Raw genomic sequence first — 19,597 nt, 5'->3', positions numbered from 1 at the left:
TTCCACTAAAAAGGATATTTCTGTAGTATTTGGGCAAAAGGAGTTTAGTGAAAGCTAACCATTTTCCCAATTTCAGAATGAATTTCGAGTATGCTAGGCTAAGTTGTTGTGAGTAACTCCACTTTAATCATGGTTTACCATTATTGAAAGTTAGGTTAAATGCTTTGGACTATTTTAGACCAGAAAATAAATAAAATTGTATTGTGTACTGTAGACTATAAACTAATTATACCGCTAATTTTAATATTTTAAGTCTGAGTCCTTACTAAAATATTTAGTTTTCATTAAAGTTAAACAAATTTGAATATATATATATATATATTGAATATTATATATGTATATTTTTTTTTTTTGGTTCTTTTATTTCGGGTAACAATTTTAAAAAACATTGAAATTTATAAAAGTAGCCGAATGACCAATTTGGTTGATTTGGTATGGAATGACTCAGCGTATATTATTTCGGGACTATAATTACTTAAATCATAAAAAAGAAAAAATACAATTATTAGAATAAAATAAACTAAATTTATAAATTTAAATTAATTTAACTTTATTGATTTATTAATAATTTTTTTTAATAAACAAAAAGCATATGTAATTTGGTTGCTTAATTAAAAAAAAAAGCACCATTTTATTTATTTTTCGAGTATTTATTTAAATAAATTATTATTTTAACAATTATTTGAATTTTGCACGGCCCTAATTAATCAGGTTTGGCTTGGCTCCTTAAGGTGTGTCATTGAATATAGGAGTTTATTAAAACTACCTTTAAATAACCAAGTATTATACATCTTTACTGGTTTTTCTTAACACAAAACTTAAAATTAAATAATATTAACTATTAAGTTAATCGCTTGGGCCAAATTGCCGAAATTTAATTTAAATAATTGTATTCAATTATGTATAGATCGTTGAATAAATACTTTTCAGAAATATATTTTATGCAAATATATGCATAATATCAAAACAACTATTAAATATCGGGTAGCTGAGAATATTTTCTAAGTAGAGTGTATCAGATAAAATATCATCAAACAATAAAAGGAAACTGCAATAATTTGACTTGGCATTCTGAATAGTTTTAAACATGTTAGGAAAGGTAATCATACTATTTAGTTATTTTCTTTTGATCAAATAATGGCCAGATAATTTCCAAACGTATAAATAAATAAAATTAGTCAAATAAAGTTCATTAGTTCGTAGGTATACATTTTAATATGCACCAAGTTCCCTAGTTTTTTTTAATGCAATAATTTAATTTTCGGAGCCAGAGATCAAGTAGTATTTTTTATTATAAATTGAAAATATTTGTTTTGTAAAAAAAAAATCATCGGCACTTATATAAAACCAAAAAAAAAACGAACCTGAGCTTGTTTTCTTTGAATGAGGTCCATGCTTGGTTAATGTATTTATCATCCTTGGCGGAAGCATCAGTGATACATGTAAGATCTATGTTTGATAATATTTCCAATTCTTGAATTATATGGCCGTCACACCCATTTCGGGATAATCACAGTCTCCGATCACATGGATTCTATTCACATGTGCATGATAACCAATGGATCGAAACTTTCCGACGCAGGCCCAACACTACAAAATTTTAAAATCACATGAGCACAGTGGAGTTATAAGGTAGGCAAAGAGTAGTAATAATTATATTTAAACTTTTTTTTGGAAGTGATAAAAGGCAAAATAAAAGTTTTTTTTTTTTGAAAATATTGTTAGTTGTATTTATTTTGTATGAATGTCATTCTGTATGTTTCACATTGATAAGATCAGGTGGGCTATAGGTATGTAATTTAAATGTTTTGATCGAAATGGATTCCCAAGATCTGTAATTATTTAAAAAAAAAGCTAAACATTTAAAATTAAACTGTTGTTGAAAATGTCAACCAGTTTTTACTTGGATCTTTGAAAGGCACTACAACAAGGTGCTTGAGTATTGTTTCTTTTGAGTACGTAGTCCATAATTTTTCCAGCGTGGGATTTCAACTGAATGTTGTCGTCTTCCATAGGATCCTGTGGTGTCGAATACAAACGCCATGCTGCTATACACATTATCCGAGTAGAGCACTATAGACTCTAAAGTGCAGTAAACCATCTAAAGCAAAGTCACTAGACAAAGCATGGCTTAGAAAAAACCTAAGATTACTCTTTTTAGGTCTATGGACATTACAATAGTTTTTAACACAAACAAATCCTATTATGCAGTAAAAATGACTCATATAACCATAACTTGTATAATGTATTAACGGCAAACTATTATTCTGTTCGTTTAAAACAGATTCACAAAACATTATTTTATTTTATAATCATAAAAAAGAGTATCAATAAACCGTACACAAATAAACGCTTACCACAGTTTTAGTGTTGACTTTTGAAAATAATATATTCCGGTTGGCATAAAAGAATCTATTAATTATGCATATTACGTATAATATTTTTAATAGTATATGAAATACGCAAGTACAATGTTTGTTCTATAAACATTAGGTTAGTAGAATATATAAAAATGAATAAAGTATATTGTAATGCAAAATGTACTCTTTTTAATTAATGTATTGCTTATCCATATTTATGATTTTATTTTACATTTATTATATTATAGCGATACTATTTCAATTGGAAGGCAAAATAAAAATGAGATTTTTATATTATAATACTCACTTCATATTTTAACTTTTGCCTACAAAACTTTTAAACAAGACTGGTTAAATTAGTTAACTTAAAAAATTCCATTAGTAAAACCATTTATAATTTGAATTGTAATTATTTTTTTATTTATTTAATTGCATTATTGTAATCAATGATAACAATGCACCAGCTACTTATATCAAAAAACTCGACACTTAACATCATTGGATAATTTACAACACTTCTTGCCCTTGACTTCATTATAAAGCGTCATGTAAAAAAAAGGGCAAATGGTTTTTACATACAATTTAATTTAAATGTATAGACGAAATATACATAAAATAACTACTAGAAAACATAATTATTAAAATTTTAGCCGAACTCAAGTATAGGATTCACTGGTTTCACAACCAAACAAATTATTGCATCGGCATAACACTTTGACTCTAAAGTTTTTGAATCGTGATGGGTTATTTTTAACCCGACTCGCCGGTCCGTCAACTAAGGTCCTTGTATTGTTTCTATTTTTTATGTATATACTTTTTATCGTGCACATTCGTCATTGGTACAATAGATCGACGCGTTTTCGCCTTTCATCGCCCACCATTTTTGTTAATCCTTTAATTATTTCCATCACTTTGAATTGACATGCAAGTGGAAAATGTTCAACGCGACGCGACCATTATATCAAAAGGTTGTACGCTAAATTTTGCGTACTTATAGAGCCGTATGTTTCTGATCACATTGGAAAACTATCAATTATTTTATCAGTCCATTACTCGCAATTATTAACTATTACGTGTACTACTATAAAATAAGCAAAAAATCAACTTACTTTATAACCTAGTAAAGTCGCCAAAAAACTCGTATATCATTACAAAAATTGATTCGGACCAGCTTAAGTGTTTGAAATTTTGTCTGAATTTTTGGTCTAAAACGTCAAAAAACAGACTTTTTTTTTACGTTCCAGCGTATAACAATCAAGTTTTCTAAAAGTTTTTATAAATTTATCTACTAGACTGAAACGTTAACTAAATAAAAATCAGGTTTAAGGTATCTTGATTATTGTATGCTCAGTCATTTGTTAATACTATGTACATTGTTACACGAAGTGTAAAAATAAAATTCACCATATTTCTGCTTTGTATACAATTAGCATTTTAATAATTTTCTAGTACTAAGTATAAGGATCCGTGAAGTCACTGAGTCGAGAGAGAGTGTTGAGAAATATTGTTGCATTCTGAAAATTTTAATCTAAGGTTATGCTTATAAAAAATCCCATCCTTTCAGCGTCTATAATGCTGACTTAAGAATAATATTCTTAGAATGTCATCATCGTCTGTATAAAACAGTTATTTCATTAAACGTCGAATACTTGGTGTGAAAACTCGGTAAACGCGTAGATTGTTAATTTTATTGTAAACAAGCTGTCCCGACCCGGCGTTACCCAGAATTAGGTTTGCCAGGGCCGAGTAAAATATTTACAAATAAGATTAAAAAAAAAGTCAGTACTCCAGGCTCTAAAGTTTTAGCATACCCCGTCACGGCTTTTTTTTTACCTACATATTATGTACATTTGTGGGGCACTTGAACGGCCGCTTTTAAAAATAGATTTTCTCGATATCAATTTCAGATAAGAACGCTTACTAAATATTATTAGGTTAAAAATAACATGTCATTTAGTAATCGTGTAACAGAGGAGTGGAAAACAACGTGCTTTTGCGATACAATCGTTTTATAAAAATAACGACAGTTATGTGGCTGCGCAGCGTTCATTTCGTGTACATTTTAACCTTAAACGGCGTGATCCAGTACCGTCAGCTAAGGCTATTTAAGTTTGGATAACTAACTTCGAAGTAACAGGCTCAGCTATATAATAGAAGCCTGAACGAAAAAAAAATATTCGTACACATGAAAACTTCACTGCTGTCAGAGCCGCCCTCTTAAAGAGTCCAATACGTTCTGCACGATAACATGCGTTATCGTTAAATTTATCCAGTAGGAGCCTACGTCGGATTTTGCACAAAGAACTAAATATTCACCCATATAAGGTGCAGATGGTTGAAGAATTAAAACCTACAGATCTCTGCATTCGCACAATTTTTTGCCGAGAAATGCTAACCCGGATGGATGAGAACGAAAACTTTATTCGAAATGTTCGGATGTCTAATGAAGCACATTTCCATCTTAATGGTTTTGTGGATAAGCAAAATTATTGTCGTTATTGGTCTGAAGAGAATCCTCGCCAACTTCACCAACGACCGAGTAACAGTATAGTGTGCAATTATTTCACAATATGGCATCATTGGCCCGTACTTTTATGAGGACGAAAATGGACGGACAACCACAGTAACCTCAAATCGTTATGTTCATATGATTAATCATTTTTTAGTCGGTGAACTAACAAAGTTTCCTCAAAATGATGACTTTTGGTTTCAAAAAGATGGTGCGACATCTTACACAGCCCGAGTGTCAATGAATGCTGTTCAACAGATTTTTGGAAATAGCATTATTTCCAAAAACGGTGAAAATGGTTTTGTAAAACTATTTTAGTACTGTAAATACTATTTTTCAATAATTATAAATATATTTGTTTAATTCCTACAGAAATTAATTAATGATATTATAACATGTGCATAAAATTAATTTGTATTTACATCTCATGTTATATCTTTTAATAACGACTTTACTGTTAGATGCTATGACATTTAAATATAATTTTTATTTTAGATTAAGTTAGCTGAATAACGATTTTGTAAAATTTAATACTTTTTAATGCATTACCGTTAGATTTAAAAAAAAGACAAAAAGTCGCGGCGTCGTGACCGAGAGGGTTAAAACGGCAAAAAAAACTCAACATATTATAGTTGTAGTATTAGATAGTATTATTCTTTGATTAAATATATTGCTAGTAATATTATTATTAAAATTAATTCGACAACAGTATCACATCCTCAAGATGCTTGTGAGTAAAATATGAATTAACTTTTAAAAACTGTGGTGTATAGGTATGTAATGTAATTACGTACTTCCATTTCCCCCCAAAATTAAGCGGTTATTATGCATTTTAAGGATAAATTTAAATTCAAATTTTAAGATGCTTGTGATTGAAAATTATTTCAATTTAGTTAATGAGGTGCAAGTACAATTTACAGCGGCAAACCACACCAATAGGCCGACCGATGAGGACCAAGTTAGCTATAATCCCGGTCAATAAGTCCACACGTCATTATTTTTAGTACAATTTACAAAAAAAAAAGTGAAATCTGTTTACAATATCTGCACCTTAGAACCGGATCACAAAAGAGTTTAAATTTAGTCTATTCTGTGACCAGACGAGCGTAAGTAATATTATGCCAATTTTACAGGACAGCATACAACCATTAATTATTATCAAGCTTAAGCTTTTATGAGGTTTTACACTATTTTATAACCCTTGTAAATTATAAAAAAAACAACTCAACGGAATTTCGATCGCATGACTTGATGCAAAATTAAATACTATATTCTTTATTTTTTTTCCAGGTATGTTTTAACGGTGGAAAATTGGTTGTTCGATGTTTTCTCAGAATTATTATATAACAGGTATTTGATTATATATGACATAAACAAATATTATCTCTGAGAAAACGGTTGACGTTTAAAATTGCAAAAACTATAATATTCAGTTTATAAAAAAAATAGCGGAATATGTATGGTATGTAGTCATCTAAGAAAACGACTTTCATTAATTATTAGCAAATAAAAAAATTAAATTGTAAACATACAATTCACAGAAATCGCAATTACTTTTTCGATTATTACCCTGTAGTTATTTATTATATTGCATTAATTTATTCTTCGTAAATATCATAACAATAATTAATATATAATAATTATTATTACAAACAATTTAACACAGTTTTTTATAGAGAACAAATTACTGTTTTAACTAAAATTTGTATTGCGTATAAAACGAAATATTTCAAACTAATTTGTACAACGAAAATCGTCCACACTTCAGATTGAAATTAAAATGCGCCGACGGAAAGTTAAATGTACTGCAAATAAATGTATACATAAGCAATAAACTACAACCGTTTTTAGGTTTACTACAACAATATAATGTGTAGTTAGCAAAAATATGTGATAGTTTTATATGTTTAAACAAAACAATACAGTTCATTAAATATTTAATTAAAACCATTGTCTTTGGTAGTTACATTAACAATTTTATAATGCTGGAGAGCGGTCGCATAATTTTGTTTGTCCATATTGATATATATAATATATATATTTTTTTTATTTTTTTGTATATATTTCAAAATATAATTAAACCTTATATTGTATTGTAAAATAAGTATAAAATGACTACGGTATAAATATATGAAACGCCAATAGTCACCTGACGAATGCTTAGCACACAGCGTTGCGTTGGTGTTAGCGGAAACGCGCAGTTATCTCGAAGGCGGCTTATATGCAACTGGAGAGAATATAATATCGATTATATTATTGGATTTTAAAAGTGCAGCCAAGCGCGTTGGACAAGATTCCATGCACCGAGTCTCTTGTATGCATTTATATAATCGGCCAACGTCGAGGAGCTAAAGTGACAAAACAAATGTTTATTGTTATTCACACATAATATTAATAAAAATGTATAATATTTCAACACAATTTAATATGTATAATACTTTTCAATATTTAATAATTCAATTAATATTATACATAAAATGTTTGACACGGAAACTTTTATTACTAAAGTACAATATATGAATGTATTTGGAATTTAAGTAGTTTTTAAAAACGTTCTGTACATACTATGTAAAATGTATTCATTGCGATATTGTATTATAGTGAATGAACACTTTTTATTCCGGTTTTGTTCACCGTACATACATTTTATTTTAAACCAACTATTGTGAATATTAAAGTTTTTACCTTTAACCCCTTTTTTAATACTTCAACATTATAATTTATACCATTTTAATGTTATATAGTCTATAATACAATATATTTCCTAGACACTTCCAAAAAAAAAAAAGATAAAATTGTCTGTCCACCATTAAAATAGGTAGTATTGATAATCGTTCAAAAATTACCTTAGAAATCTTTACGAAAACAATCAAAAATATATTCTTAGATATAAATAAAAGAAAAAATATCTAGAAAAACATTGAATTGACAAATTAACCAGATTTATATTTTTAATCCAAGTAAATTTAAAATTAAAACTTCTGTTACAAAACGTGTACATGCCTACCTTTATAAAGTTTTTGTAAGCAATAATTTTTAAATCTTATTTAAATCTGAAAACTGATAATTCGATCAATTTGGCAGTTAGTAACTTTAATAAATCCTAATATTGCAATATAATGTGTATTAAACTCCAGAGTAAAGGTTTAGGACAACCCTGACTAGTAAAATAAAATTGTTTATGATTCAAACACCAAGTCTCTAGCTAGAGTTAATGGCAAAAATATGGGAAACTGGTAATTGAAATTACCATGTGATACGTGGAACGTAAGAACCTTGTATTAAACCAGTAGCGACTTTGGACTTAATACGAGAGGTTGAAAAGTATAAAATGAAGTGTGTGGTTTTACAAGAAATCAGGTGGAAAGAAACTGGGACAACTATAATTTTGTGCACACATAGAGTTGCTATGTGAAGAAATCGGTTCAGCGGCTTAGATGATATCGTGGTTCCAGGCAGAAGAAAAAATAGAAACATATCATTGTAAAAACACTACATTCTCAGCTTTCGTTTCGAACCTAAAAATAAAACTAACACTACTTTTACAAAAATCACAAATGAAACAAAATTATTCAAACAAAATAGTTTTACACGTTATATATTTGTATGATAGTCTACAATTCTCTATACTTTTAAAACACATTTTTCATTGTCATTATTTTATTCGTACTTTAATATGCGTGAATATAAAAAAAAACGAAATGTGCTATAATATTTAAAATACATTTTTAAATTTGGATTCTATAAAATGTAATTCAAATTTGTAGTAAAGATATTGTTGAACTCATAATGTTATTTAGTTTTATTATTGCAATAAAATGTTATTCTATTATTATCATTTAAATTATAGTTGAATTACCTAGATGTCTGTAAAATAATTTGGTAAAAATGCAGTTCAGTGCTGTAGTAAATAAATTGTTTTATCTTAAATATATGTATACATACGGACTTGTATTATAATGTTTTTCAAATAGTATACAGGTGTTCCTTGGCTTTTGTGGTTCACTCCAGAGGGATCGCCTACGACCATGGACCGACTAGTAACGCTGGACGCTAATTGCAGGCCGAGGAAGATTGAGCTCAAAATGAAATGATCCTGTAGAAATCAACCACTTAGTCGTCTTTTACGACAAGCTGCCTCTAAGTCACCTCTGTTTTTTGTTTAATATAATTTCCATGATACGGCGCATTGTATGTGCAAAATAGATACTTGATTTCATTGAAAACATTCATTACGTTGAAACATATATTCTATTTTAAACGCATATCATCGCTCGACACAAGCACTTTTTAAATTAATACAATCAGTTAAAAATGTACAATACACTCCAAAGAGATGACAATTTTTAAAAATATATTTAGTAGCTAAAAGGAGTTCATTATAGTTTTTTTTCTGAACACCATATGTTTTCGAATGAGTGTAGAGATATTATATCTTTTAATGTAGAAAGCTGTTAATTCCTAGAAATAAATGACTCATCAAGGATTGATATCGGTAATATAATTTTGTACAGGTAGAGCATTGTACAAACAATTTTATAAGCACGTGGCTTTTTGCGCTCTCTCTTTTTTTATGTATGTCGATCAAATCACATACGATGTCTTTGAGGGTCAACAGTTAAAACAATTTACCTGTTCTGCCTTCATAAATCAAAATTCGGAAAAACAAAAAATTTACGTTTTTTTAAAATTTCTTATTTGATTTGCTATAACTTTTAGACAAATTGAAACTGAAATGACGCATTAATTAGGTATAACCACCACTAACTAACAATTTCATTAAACCAGAAATTTGTATTTTGTTGTTTATTATATTTTATGCGCATATTTAAGACCTTAAGGATAAACATTAGTAAGAATTAAAACTAGTAAATACCTTATAACATATTAAAACAATTACTACACATTTTGTATTACGGAAAATCTGTAGTTCCAGCTTTAACACGCTATAACTTATGAAACATGAATGGATAGAGTTGGTTATTTTATAAACACATCTAGATGTCACTATGAAGTACTAGCAATTAAGTATCAGTTTGATTTATTTATTTGTGTAACTTTATTTTTTATCTGACCACTTTGATTAAGTATCAAATTAATCGATTAGAATTATCAATTAGTATAATGTGGATAATTAGGATAACTAGGGGTATCAAAACTAAAAAAGTTTACTCTTTCTAAATACCTATTTTACATAGGATAATATTTTTATGAATAAACAACTTAGTAAATTTGAACGCTAATTTATTTCAATAAATTGATAATAAATTAATAACACATTTTTTTTTTTTAAAGATTTACTGACTAATGTATACCAATTTTATTAGAACATAAAATAAAATATAATATATAACATAATATATAGCATATAATATATAGCATATAACATAAACATCAAATATATATTTTAAATACCAACGATTTTTTAAATTATATTTTGTTTATACACTCATAGTAATAAAAAAACAAAAATAGATTTTAATAAAACAATAAATACTACATATTTTAGTTACTAACATTACTTACTACATATTTTAGTTACTAACATTACTTACTACATATTTTAGTTAAATTGTAGTTTTGGGGATTTAGGTCTTTTTTTTTAAGACCATTAAAGGGTGTAAGTTTTCCAATTGTATGTTGTTTTGCTTGGAATCATTTTTTAATGATAAAATATGAAAAATAAAAAGAAAAAACAACAAAAAACCAATAAAAATTACTAATACGCATACTAGTTTGATATAGTATACATAATTTGTGGAGTTTTCCTGGTGATTCGAATCAGCATTTTGTTCCTCGCGGCCAGGATATGACATCTGTAAGGATAAGAAAATAAAACAGTCGTTAGCGACGTAAGCCTTTTTAAGGACTGGGTATTTACTTAGACAGTTTTAGAAATCTATACTTGGTTCGTTAGCTAAGTGACTACTACACACTTCCTTTTAATGTCTTCAAAGCGGGAATATGAATGTATGGTAAAATATGATAGTGGCCACTTAAGAAGGACGGTACTAGGATTTACATAAGAAAATTAAACAAAAAAGAAGAGGAATTTATCTAAGGTTTAACATTGAGATATTGATACTAAAACAATAAAAAATGAAATAAAAAACATATAGCTCACTTCATTATAAAGAAACCACACTAAGCTAATTTTCGAGAAGAATAGTACTTTTGTATTTCAAATACTACGAATTATTTATGGTAGAGACATAAATAATAAAGCGTTTGAAATAATAATTTGATAATAAATTTTGATAATAAATTAGTGTAGAAGGGTAAATCACTTCCACGCTATGTATGCCGGATGGCTGAACGTTTACTGGGGGTAATAACAGCCGGGGGTGGCTATTATATTCTCTCTTTGATCTCACAGCAACTTTGTGCAACACTAATACGAGTGCTAATACATAAACGGTGTATTAACTTGATGGTGTTATAATTACAAACCAAATTAAATACACTGTCTGGATGCTGTATGGGCCAAGAGGCTTCAACATTAATAAAATGCATACTGTTGTAACAAGAGGTCGGACACGTGCCGTACAATTACGTGTTTATTTGTTTGAGGGCCTTCAATCAAAACACATTTTTACAAACTTATAATAAAGGGGAGTCGAAATAATATAACCAGTCTGTCCGGACATAACGGATCGAGCAGACTGATTAGCAAAAACTTCGAAGTCACTATTATACAATTAATATTTTATAAATAATATTTCTAAATACACATGATTGTAAAATACAGCTCGGTCAGCTTGACGTCGTTAAAAAAAGTTAAGCAATATACTACTTAGCAGTAAGAAATAATTCATATGGTGGCACTTGAATTTAACATATACTACGAGTATAACTATTGTTAACATCTATATCATTACATTTCGTTTTTTTCTAAATCAATTATTATACTATAGAACTTAAATAGGGAGGCCGTAAAGTCTCGGAAAATATGTATAAGACATTTTGAAAAAATAAATATTTACTTGGACCGTAGTAATTCGGAATATACAGGGTAGCATAAATAGCATAAGGGTTAAAAATGATTTAAGATTTTTACATAAATAAATACATAAATTAAGATTTTTAAAAAATGATTTCAGCATCAGCCAATCCAAGACCACGCCCGATTTTATCATAATTTACATAAAATCTATGATATTGTGAAATTTTGGAAAAGTCAACATCGCTTTAGTTTATATATTGTGAGGGCACCTCTTACCAACTTTGACCACTAGGTATCGACTTATATTATGTTGTTGTATACATTAATTTTATATTTAGCATGGATAAGACTTGAGTAATCCACTATTTTCAAATTCTGGTTATATCCAGGGATAGGTAGAGACTAGACCTGGACAACTGTATAGTGATTAGTGTCTACTGTGAAGCGCTAAGTATAAACAAACACAAGAAATAACACATTGGGTATTATTTTTTAAAGAATGGTCAAAGATAAAATAAATAAGATTGTACATATTATACACATAGCAAATCGTTCGGATCGCTAGTATTATTATACAGAGCCATGTAACATTATATAAACATTAAAATAACATTATTCTAATTCGAATTTTATAAAAACCCTGTGTAAAATAGTTAATATTTTTTTTTTACTAAGAAAATGTTATTTTGCTATCTGGGATATTAAATAAAATCATAAATAGTATTATTAAATTGAAGAAAATTATTTCTTAAGCCACTAATAACTTTTTCGTATGCATAAACACCTGCAAATAAGTTTTAATCACGACTAATTTTATTCGTACACAATAGTTAGTTTTTTAATCACGACTACTTGTAGTCGAACGCAATAGTTTAGTCATGATTAATTTATTCATAAATTTATTTTTTATTTTTATTAATAAATGAACAATCTTTAAAGAAAAACAGTTTACAATAGGTTCATGCGATTACAAAAAAAAGAGAAAAAAAATTATATATATACAAAAATAAATAAATAAGTAAATAAAGTGGCGTATTTACAGGGGGGGGAATAGATCCCCCCCTTGGCCTTTTTTTTTTTAGTTTATGTGTTCCGTATTTCAATATGAAATTACTTTTAAGTATATCTGTTTCTAAATATTCGTAATGGGTATCGCATAATTGTACACTTATGTTTTATTGCTCCATATTCAATTGACAATGAATGATAACAAAATAATACACACATTTTTTATTGTGAAATTTATGCATACAAATTTTGTATTTTAATTTGGCTCCACATCGAAAACTCACACAACTCTTAATGATGCGTTGCATAAAGAATTAATAAATTTAATGGTTAGTTAAAATTGTATTGACCAATCACTGGTTACTAAATTATGTTTCTAAACATCTATTGGTTCATTAAAAGTTAATTTAATATGAATTATATAAGTTACATATTGTTAATATTGTAAATAATAAATGTAGTATTAATTATGTATTTGAAAATTATTATATCACGATATGAAATCACTCTAAAAAATATTTTGTACTTTTCCAGTGTCTACTGCCACACCAGAACGATGCTTTTTTAGTTTAATGAAGATTAAGTCCTATCTTAGGAACAGTATGACAGAAGTAAATATTTTTTTTTCTATTTATTATTGGAATATAATTATAAATTAGTACCTAATTAGTAATTAGTTAATAGTTTATCCTTTTATTATTAGAACAGACTGAATGGGTTAGCTTTATTGGCATGTCACCGCTCAATAAAAATGTTGCCAGGTGAGGTTATCAATGAACTAAGTCTCCAAAAAAATAGTAAACTAAATTCTGTTTTATGATTTTGACAGTATAAAAGAAAATTATGTTAAATGCCACTACTATAATAGTATAGTGGAACTTAAACATTATTTTCTTATTAGTCTAGGAATAATACATTATAAATAATTTTTTAAGTTATAAAGTTTGGTGGATTTTAAAATTAATAGCTTGGGGGGGGGGGCCCACAAGTCTGTGGAATATTATTTATTTCATCCCCCTCCTAAACGAATTCCTAAATACGCCACTGAGTAAATATATATATAAATATATTACAGACGGATGATTTGTAAGAAAGAGCCAACCAGTGTTGATAGTTCATCATGTGGTAGTGAGGTTAGTCATCTAGTAGGTCACGGCACTATATAACTTTTAGGCGCCTTCCGCCCCGGTAATAGTGGGGACAGAGAGATTGGAGATTAAGGGATTTCGATGGTTGGGATTATTGGAGTGGAGGCGCTTGTAGAATATTTTGGCGGTGCTTTTTACTGTTGGGATGGAGAGGTCTTTAAAGTTGCGAATCTGTACATTACGGTTTTAATGATCTGTATTGTATTAATTGTCAATAGGCTAACGATTTTATCACCTATTGTTACTTATAATTTAATATTATGGTTATTTAATATAATTACTTATAATTAGTGAATTATTAATGCTTATGTATCAAATGTGTACTATAATATAAAGCTGTACTCAATGCCCTCGGGCGTGTGTTTCAATAAATAAATAAGTAAGGTCGTCGCGGTTTTCAACAATGCTGGGGCTTACGGTAATGTATATTTATATAAATGAAAACCTGTATTCTATGTAACTTTTTTAGGTCGTTAATTTTTATTATAAGTTTTTTTGTATGACTAATAGTTTTTGCTACATACAATTTTAACTTTTTTTTTTTAATTTAATTTTTTTTCATTAAAAAGTTGTCTTTTCTGATATTTTGTGACAATTTAACTATAACAAGATTTATATTTTCCAACGGTAAATTTGACGGCCGTAAATTGTTATCCTTCATACTTTAGCCGTAAGTTCAACGGTTAACGAGTTATAAGGAAAAACGACAAGGGGGTCGCTCATCCACTTTTTAATGGATGTAAAGTTCTGTACACAGGGTAGGCATGGGGTCTTTTAGTATGATAACTAGTTAAGTATGGACCGATTATGTACTAAAATGTAGCTTATGCGAAATAAGATCAATTTTTTTGTCTTATTTGGCTGGAATGAATATTAAAAATTGAAATAATATTGTTGGTCGATTAAAATGGTGTAAATAAAAATAGACTAGCTGTTATTGTTATTTGTTATTGTAGAAATTATTATTTGCCGTCTAAAACCGGTTTGGCCGCCGTCGTTGTTTGAGAAATATTTTTTAATTTTTTGGTGCAATAAAAACTGCTTTGTGCGGGACAAGAATGTAAAGGCAGTATTAAGGCCCCTGGATATCGGCCGTTTTTTTCAGCCAAAACACATCATTTTTTGTCCATCGCACAGGCCGAACCAGTGATCCGATAAGCAATCTAAAAACAGATATGAATTTTTCATAAAGTTTACTTAAGATCGGTCAGAACACTTTTTTCAGTTTTTAATTGTAACCCTTTCCAAATTTAATTTTAAAATTTGAAATTTTATAAAATGTTTAAACGTGTTTTATGCGTAGTAGGAATAAGATATCAAAAAAGTACGCTGACCGATCTCAAGTAAACTTCATGACAAATGCAAATCTGTTTTCAGATTACTTATCGGATCACTGGTTCAGCCTGTACGATGGACAAAAAATGTACTATTATACTAACTAAAATGGCTTTTACTCATAGACAAAATTATCGAAATTAAAAATAATACCATAAAGCTCATATAAATTAACCGGGAAATTAATTAACATGGTCGAAATTTATTAAAACCACTTTTTTCTTAAATATTGCCTATACAAAATTCCTTAAAAATGGTCGGTATCCAGGGGCCTTAACAGTAGATTTACCATTGTAATATTTTAATTTTATACTGCGATCTATGAGGGACGGATAATCCGACCAACACCACAGTCTAATACAGTGGTTTTCAACCTTTTCAACAACATGGCACACTTAATCTTCCACAAAATTCTTGTGGCACATCAAACCATAGATTTGATTATTTATTTCTAATACCATCTTGATTCTAGAATCTAGATGGTATTAGACTTAAGAGTTAATGATTGTAAAATAAATTAATGCAATGATGAATGGTTTTATACGAGGATCATGTTCATCACCCGACCAGAAAATCCTATGTTTAAATAATTTTCATGATACTGACGTCTGATAATATTTTTTGTTGGTTCACTCATGACTCACTTAAGTGTTGTTAGCAGAACGAGGTATAAATTTATCCATACTAATAATTATTATTGAATAAAAATATGTAATTAATTAAAAAAAAAAACCATATACTGTTATATAAAATAAACTAAATACTACGCGATGAGTATAATAATATAATGTAACTATAGTTGTGTCCCGTGCACTATATATTCGCACACAAACGAAGACAAAAATAATAAAAAAACTAAGTATAAACATTAGAACCACCGCGGTTGAGATAAAAAAGAACTAATCAAAACAATATAAAACCAACCGGTCCAGACGTCTGGCATACTTCAGAAAAATAGGATTGAAGAAAAATGACCATTTTAAAATAATATAAAAAATTGTACATTTTATTTTCGGTTTTTCCATTATTTTTTTTGTCGTTGACTGCCAATAAGCTCCATAATACGAGGAAATACTACACACTTATACAACTTTTAAGATTTAACGCACACCTCGAAGACGCTCACGACGCACCAATGTGCCGCGGCACACCGGTTGAAAACCACTGGTCTAATATAATAAAATCTTAACCTTCATCGCGGTACGTTATATTTGAATTTGGAAAAGAAAATATAATACACTATATCACTCATGGAAAAGAAAATAATCTAAACAAGATTTTCTGCTGTCCGCGACCGCCGCACAGTGGGAGGAATCAAACTTTTAACTGGCCAAAAATATATGGTGCAAGAAAAAAAACAGAAAAGTCAGTTTTTTTAGTCTAATAATATCATATTTAAAAAATGTTGATAAATGTTAAAAAAGTTAAAAATTGTTGATAAATGTTTTAACATGTTTAAACAAATTATTAAAAGATGCTTAAAATACCGGGTGATTGGTTAACTATGGACCACTCAATATCTTAGAAGATATTAGACTTTTTTAATTTTTTTTTTTTTGTACTATTATAGTTATTGGGTGGGACAAATTTAATGTATTTTTCAAAATTTTAACACCATCCCTTATGCGTTAAAACCATATCAACTTTGGATTTTTAAATGGTAACCCCCAATTTTTTTTTGATGATCGTGTTTATTTTTTTTAAATTTAATTTTAGGCGTAAAAACTAGGTAAATCGATTGAGTAGTTAACGAGCTACACAGTTTTAAAATTAAAGGGAGTGTAAAAAATAAATTAAATATCTTGGAGACGCTAACATATTAAGGTGACACTTGACTGCTCTCTGTTATTATTTATTGACAATTAACTTTGACAATAGCTATAGTAGCGTTTAAAAATCATAACCGTACCAAACACTATTTACTTTAGGTAAATAATTCACCGATAGTAAATAATAATGATAACCGCTATATCGACTGACAAATATACCACCACTACACACTTTTACATTTATTTTATAAAATAGTAGGTATGTTTAATTTGTTATCAATACCTTGTGTATATTTTTCCAGCATTTAGCAATTATATGTTTTGGTTAATTTGACACATTTTGTTTATTCATGCGATTTGTACGTCTTAATTTCATAGTATATTATAATAATATAGTATCATAAGTCATAACTTACTAGATCTATGAACTTGTCAACATTTATTGTGTTTTAAATAATAACATTGATATTAAATATCCATAATCAATGTGAATACCAAGATGGAGTTTTGCTCAAGTGACAAGTCTATAAAACCTATAACCTTATTTATAAAATGTATGCACATCAAATATCAAAATTAAAGGTACTTATAATAATAATATGTTATTTAAAATAAATAGAGTAATTTGAATTATGCTTGATGATATTTTAATTAAAACTTTTATTTTTACAGTATTATGTCTTTGTTCTGAGAAACTTATAAATGTGTAGTTTTGTGTTTTAACATATTGGTATCTGAATTCAAAGAAAAAATATAAAATTTTTTATGAAAAAATTGAATCTTCAATCATCATTTACTGAATCAATAATAGGTAAGATAATGTATTTATTAATATAGGTGTATTGTATAAGTACATTTTTTTATTAGAAAAATATAATTAATCGTTTTTTATTATTCATGAACATATAAAATGTTTTTACATAATAAGTTTTTTTGGATTACTTATGTTTATCATACTTAATATGTTTAATTAAAATGCGTTACTTAAAAATTAACGTTTAACTTAAAAATTATCATACTTGTATAATTATAAAAAATATATGTGTATACTGATATTTGTTGCTTAACCATATAATTATTTAAGTATCTAAGGAACTTATTTAATTTTTTTAATTATATGTTTCAGTATGTTCAATATTAATATGGACTATCTCAACTTAAATTGATATTTGTTATTGTCTACAACTACACTACTACCAACGTCAAATTTGGTGTATTATATTATTGTAGTCAATCAGTCTAATCTAATTCTATCAATACATTGTCGAATGTTGTGGTATTCAATTTTCAGTAAATTTATAGGTGTTTTATTTTAAGGTAAAATATATAAGATCATCAGTTTGCAATAATTTAGTTAATTTCTATGAATTCATCTCTAACAATTTATTTTTATTATTATTATTTTTTAGTTACTGTGGCACACTATTGCAGATAACGGTTTTCCATTAAGTCAGTAAGAAGAATAAGATGGATTCACAAGTTCAAATCAAATATTAGACAACTATATATATTTAGTTATTCAGCTAAAAATGTAATTCAATAAAATAATTTAAAAGTACTTTATCATTTTAAAAGTGACATAAAGTTTTTAAACACACATATACTTAACATATCTATAATTATTATACATTATTTATTAATTATTAATGATGAATTCTTTATTTAATATTAATTTAATCTAAAATGCTGCTGAGAATGTTAATATTTCTAAAATATGTTATTGTCTTAATCCAAATCTTGAAATTATTTTCATGATGGCATAGTTTTGGCATTAGCTATTACAGAATTTATTGACAACTTTCTAGTGGTTTACGATTAAGTTTTTATAAGTAATAAAGTAAATAAAATTATAAAACACAAAAAAGAAAAAAAAAAATGTTAACTGTTGGATTAAGTGTAAAAAAGTAAATTGAATGAATATACTTATAAATATTTTTTAACTTAAATATGTAAATGGAGATGGATTTCTTCTAGTGGGAAATTATCAAACAAACTTTACCGTCCAAGGTAACTTCCTATAAATACATCACTATATACAGCAATATGTTGTACCTCTATTATTTACAAGTTAATTATAGATATGTTAATTTTATTTAGTCTTAGTTTTCCAATATGATTTAGCAAATAAAAATGTTTATTCGTATCTTATAAGCGTATTATTTATCTTGTTACTTGTTTTTTTATTTTACTATTATCATAATAAACATAACATAATATAGTATTTAAATGTTTGTTTGTAATATTATTATTGAATTTTAAGCTTATGACTGTTAAAAAAGCCATACAAAAACAAAAAAAATTGTACTTTTTCATTGTCACTCTAAATTTTTGTTTATACTTCGTACAACAAAAAAAACAATCATTTATTAAATAAAAAACATATTTTACTGTTCATATTATGAACACATTAAAATAAGTAAGAATAGTCAATACTATGAAATATATACAGTATAATATACTAGTATAGTACAGTAGTGTAATATAATAAAGAGTTAATAAATAAATACAGCTTTTAATAATTAAAA

The 19,597-nt window shown here is 27.6% G+C and overlaps 1 long non-coding RNA gene across 1 annotated transcript; it reads left to right on the top strand.

The window, feature by feature from the left end:
* The first annotated feature begins 16,790 nt into the window (after positions 1-16,790).
* Positions 16,791-18,888, top strand: LOC126845105 (uncharacterized). Its single transcript, XR_007686706.1, has 4 exons — positions 16,791-17,654; positions 17,745-17,883; positions 18,199-18,389; positions 18,482-18,888. It is a non-coding gene; the product is annotated as an uncharacterized LOC126845105 (long non-coding RNA).
* Positions 18,889-19,597: the final 709 nt, after the last annotated feature.

Source organism: Adelges cooleyi, unplaced genomic scaffold, assembly GCF_023614345.1.
Source record: "Adelges cooleyi isolate 19-005CV unplaced genomic scaffold, UGA_ACOO_1.1 ACOO_flye_CR_arks_rails_tigmint_CR_PRNA_671, whole genome shotgun sequence".
NCBI classification, from domain to species: Eukaryota; Metazoa; Arthropoda; class Insecta; order Hemiptera; family Adelgidae; genus Adelges; species Adelges cooleyi.
The sequence above is the reverse complement of the archived record's forward strand: the minus strand, read 5'-3'. Positions and strand labels throughout refer to the sequence as shown.